The sequence below is a fragment of the Lactuca virosa genome, chromosome 8, assembly GCF_052849685.1.
Source record: "Lactuca virosa cultivar CGN04683 chromosome 8, Lactuca_virosa_CGN04683_v6, whole genome shotgun sequence".
Taxonomy (NCBI): Eukaryota; Viridiplantae; Streptophyta; class Magnoliopsida; order Asterales; family Asteraceae; genus Lactuca; species Lactuca virosa.
The window spans coordinates 173,420,872-173,426,605 of record NC_136433.1 but is presented as its reverse complement, the minus strand read 5'-3'; positions in this window follow the sequence as shown (position 1 = coordinate 173,426,605).

The following is a 5,734-nucleotide window of genomic DNA, read 5'->3' as shown; positions in this document are numbered from 1 at the left end:
GGTGTCCTGGGAGGTGTCAATTGTGAGACAACCCCACATTCCTTAAGATAGTCAAGGAACTCTGTACTAAGATACTCACCACCACGATCGGATCGAATTATCTTAATGTTCCTGCCCAATTGATTCTCAACTTCCTGTTTAAACTCTTTAAACCTTTCGAAAGTCTCTGACTTATGCTTAATTAAGTAGACATATCCATATCTACTATAATCATCTGTAAAAGTCACATAATAACGATTAGCATCCCTTGTGGCAGTTTTGAAGGGTCCACACACATCCGTGTGCACTAGATCCAACAAACCTTCACCCTTAGCACAGGAACCTGTGAAGGGTGACTTTGTCATTTTTCCAAGTAAGCATGATTCACAACTATCATCTGACTTTAGGTCAAATGACTCCAAGACTCCATCCTTTTGGAGTTGGCCTATACGTTTCTTGCTTACATGTCCAAGACGACAATGCCATAATGATGCTTTATCCAAGTTATTATCATTAGTAGAATCAATACACAACACATTATTTCCTAAATTATCTACAACAGACACAACTTCATACACACCATCACAAGGTAATGCTTTAAAATAAAACACATTATTAAAGAAAGCATTTATTCCACCAACTTCATTATCAAAAGAAAAGGTAAACCCTTGTTTGTACAAAGCATGAAAGGAAATAACATTTCTTGCCATTTCAGGCGAATAACAACATTTATTCAAGTCTAAAGTAAACCCACTACTTAGCAACAAAGTATAAACTCCAATCTTGGTGACAGGTGAAACTTTCCTATTCCCATTGATCAAGTTTATCTTTCCATGCTCCACATTCTCACTTCTTCTTAGTCCCTTCAAATCAGAACAAATATGAATACCACAGTCAGTATCAAGGACCCAAGAGTTAGAATAGGGTGAGTTATTAGATAATATAGTGTAAATACCTGCATGGTTGGGTTTCACTTTCCCATCCTTCAAATCTTGCTAGTACTTTGGGCAGTTCCGCTTCCAGTGCACCTTTTCATGGCAATAGAAGCATTCAGCCTCTTTGGGATCAGAAGAAGGAGTGACGAAACCTTTCTTGGTTTCACTTGAAGAGGAGCCATCAAGGGTCTTACCCTTGGTACCCTTCGAAGGGTTCTTCCTCTTCTTCCCTCTACCTTTCCCGATTGCCAGGACAGGTGCGGAGTTTGGAGTAGGAGTAAGAGTGGTAACAACCGAATTACCTTTAAGACCTGATTCTACGGTCTTTAGGACTCCTTGAAGTTTGCTGAGGGTGACTTCTTCCTTGTTCATGTGGTATGTCATGCGGAATTGATCATAACACGATGGTAAGGAGTGCAAAATGATATCTATTGCTAACTCCTATGGGAAGTTCACATTCAGCTTCATCAAACGGTCCACATACCTTTGCATTTTCTGCATGTGGTCCATGATGGGTTCACCATCTTTCATTCGGGTTGTTATCATGGAGGAGATGATTTCATATCGCTCTTGACGAGCACTCTGATGGTAGCGGCCCATCAAATCCTGGTGCATCTCAAAAGGATAGTAGTCCTCATAGGACTTTTGGAGCTCGGCTGTCATAGTGGCCATCATGATGCATGCCACTTTGGTAGCATCTCTTTCATGTGCCTCATATTCAGCAAACTCCTCAGGAGTAGCAGTCGGCTCGGGTACCTTAAGTTCCTTGTCGAGAACATATTCTTTATTCTCATATCGAGTGACCATCCTGATGTTCCTGATCCAATCTGTAAAGTTGGACCCATCAAAGATGACTCTCCCACAAAGGTTCATGAGAGAGAATGAGCCAGTAGGGTTTGAGCCAGAAGCAGCATTGTTGGAAGACATCTGAAAAGAAGAAAAGACAAGTTTAGTTTAGATATAAAGATAGTCCTTAATAAAACACACAAATGTAATATTAAGGCTAGGATCCAATCACAATATATTATAACTTAGAAGAGGGATGACGTAATCTAAGCTAAAACATATTTGAAAGGTAGGTGAATGACGATTCACTAATTTCCACCATGAAAACGAAATATAAATTATTAGGTTTTATTTGGTTTTTAGAAACACCTAGATTCTTTTGAGATTCATTGAACTTTTCAATGGCATGTTTCAATCTCGAGTGTGCCCTTCATGTTTTGTGACTGGGATACCGAGGATCACAAAACAAGGAGTGAAGTAACCATGCAAATTACTTGGTACCCTTAAAGTTTTTCACTTAATCGATGTGCCAGTTAACCACACGCGCTCCACCTACCTATGAAAAACCTTAAGTCACCCTTTTCCTACCTTTTTAAGTCCAAGTTAGTGTGCCGGTTAACCACACACGCTCCACCAACGACTTAATCAAAGTGCAAAGTGTAATTTCATGGGTTAGCACCTTATTCACATTTTCCTAAAGTAACTAAGATTGGGAATTTTAAGTCATTGTCCTACCCATTCGGCTAACGACCCTCCACCAGTCAAGGAAGCGGTGGGTGAGAGTGGACACCCATTAAGCTGCCATTTTATAAGCAACAACCTTATACCCCCCTTATAGACCGGCTTCGTAAATGAGGCCTACTAACGGTAAAACGACTTGATCTTATATATATATATATATATATATATATATATATATATATATATATATATATATATATATATATATTATTAAACGTATAATATTATAAAGTATAAGGGTTGAATTTTAACTTTTAAAATTCTAGGGGTTGGAACTAAAGTTTATTAAGATGACTTTACATGTTCCAAAACATGAGGGCAAGTTTTGTAACTTTACAAAACCTTTCAATTCATAACTTATGAGTTATTAAAATGAAGACTCTTCATTTTTTGTAACTTATGTGTTCTTTTATTGGCTTTAATACAAAGAGACTTTTGGTTATCCATAACTTGAGGACAAGTTATGGACTCCATTAAAACACATAAAGATCATGAATTCAGCATTAACAAGTAATTCCTATGATCTATTAAGAACTCATAAGAACATGAATAATCATATCAAAATTTCAAGAACATATGAACACATATAATCATGTAATTTTGATATTAGCCATTGTAAATGGATTAGAATAAACATTACACCATCTAAAACAAGTTTAATAACACCAAAACAGTTTAGGGTAATGTTTCTAGTCCATTTCCAGCAGCAAAAATCGAAAATCTGCACTCCGCCTGGCCAACTCGTCAAGTGCAACAACTGACTCGCCGAGTTGGTTGAAGATACGCTTGGACTCGTCGAGTCCCCCCATGGACTCGGAGAGTCCCCTGTGCAGACAGCAAGAAATTCGACTTTTTTCACTATTTTGCATCAAGTATCAACAAACAAGCCTAGGCTCTGATACCACTGATGGGTTTTGAGCATTCTAACACCCCTAAGTGTACATGCAACCCTAGAAAAACCTTGGATCTATGTTTGTCTAAAATACATGCAAAATACTTTTTCCAAGGTTCATAATCGTATCTAGCATACATGGGGAACTTTAATCATAAAAGATGGCTAGAATTACATACCTTGTTGTTGTAATTATTCCTTGAAAACCTTGAGAGCCTAGCACCCCAAGTGTGATGCCTCAAATGTTTCACACAACACCAAATGCTCTTGAAATAATCTTTGAGAGAATTGTCTAACAGTTGAAATCGGCCTTGCCCTCTTGTCTCACTAGTGTAGCCGATTTTGGTGGATATAAGTATGCTTATATAATATGTTGCATTAGGGTTACACCATGTAAAACCTAATGTAACATGGCTCTTCATTTCCATGACCCATGGGTTTGTAACTCCCATGGAGCATCCATGGAGCATCCTATGGACCTTAGCCCAACTAGATGATCCATGGAGCATCTAGCCCACTATACAAGTATGGATGATTTACACAATCAACCCATATATTTAATTAGTCTCCTTTTGATCACTTAATTAATTCTAGATTAATTCTTGATCAATACTAATTAAATAATATTATTAATATATTAGAACTTATAATATATTAATAAACCATAAGTGTTATTTCTCTCATTTTAGTCTATCCACTTGCATGATGCCATGCAACCCAAATGGACCATGCCGGGTCGGGTCAAGTACATACCAGAAATAGTTATGGACTTAGACACCTTATCCAACAAAGAGGACAGTGGGAGTACCATTGATCTTGTAGAAATTCAGGAGTCAACTGATGAAGGAACTTCTGAAAATGATAGGGCTCAACCTGAAGAATAAATTCCAGTGGAACCAATTGACGAGTCATTATCTCTTAGACGTTCGAGTAGAGTTAGAATGCCACCTGAGTTTTATGGTTTCCACATTACGAAATATGGTGATAAGTTTATCAGTGATAGTACACTGGTAAATTTGGATGAACCAACTAACTACGCGGAAGCCATGGCAGGCCCTGAGTCAGCCAAGTGGAAAGAGGCAATGGATAGCGAGATCAAGTCCATGTGTGACAATCATGTTTGGAATTTGGTTGAAAATGTACCAGGTTGTAAGACAGTTGGGTGCAATTGGATCTTCAAGAAGTAGACCGACATGGATGGAAAGGTACACACTTTCAAGGCTCAACTAGTTGTGAAGGGCATTACTCAAACCCCAAGGGTTGACTATAATGAGACCTTCTCACCAGTGGCTAAGATAAAATATACTAGGGTAATGCTAGCCATAGTTGTGTTTCATGACTATGAAATTTGGCAGATGGATGTCAAAACCTCTTTCCTTAATGGTAAGTTAGTTGAAGATGTTTACATGAGTCAGCCATGGGGTTTTATGGATGCAAAGTATCCAAATATAGTGTGTAAGCTTGATAAATTAATCTATGGATTAAAACAAGCTTCTTGCAGATGGAATCTTTGTTTTGCGAGAAGGTCATAGAGTTTGGTTTCTCTAGAAGTGAAGATGAATCTTGTGTGTATGTCAAAGCTAGTGGGAGTATAGTAACCTTCTTGGTTTTGTATGTTGATGACATACTTCTTATAGGAAACGAAATTCCAAATTTGCAAGAGGTTAAGTCTTGGCTTGGAAAGTGTTTCTCTATAAAGGATCTGGGAGACGCTGCTTATATTCTAGGGATAAGGATTTTGAGAGATAGGAGTAAAAGGCTAACTGGACTTAGTCAAAATACTTACTTGGAAAAGGTGCTAAAGCGTTTTAGTATGGGGAATTCCAAGAAAAGAGAATTGTTCATACAGAGTAATACCAAACTAAGTAAGACTCAGAGCCCGAGTACTCATGTAGAGATAGCAGAAATGAGTAGAGTTCCATATGCTTCTGCCGTTGGATCTATCATGTATGCTATGACATGTACTCGCCCTGATGTGGCTTTTGCTTTGAGCCTGGTCAGTTGTTATCAGGGAAATTCGGGTAGAGCTCATTGGATAGCAGTTAAGAACATTCTCAAGTATCTGCGAAGAACAAAGGACTGGGTACTTGTGCTTGGTTGCAGTGATGACTTGAGAGTAACTGGGTATAGTGACGCTAGCTTTTAGACAGACATAGACAACTTCGTTCTCAATCTGGCTCGGTGTTTACCCTTAATGGAGGAGAGGTAAACTGGAAAAGTTCCAAACAGGAGACGGTGGCTGATTCTACTTGTGAATCAGAGTACATAGCGGCAAGTGAGGCATCAAAGGAAACTATTTGGTTGAAGAACTTCATCGGAGACCTTGGAGTTGTTCCAACCATCAAAGACCCAATGGAGATTTTTCGTGATAATGAAGGGGCGGTTTCCATAACAAAGGAAC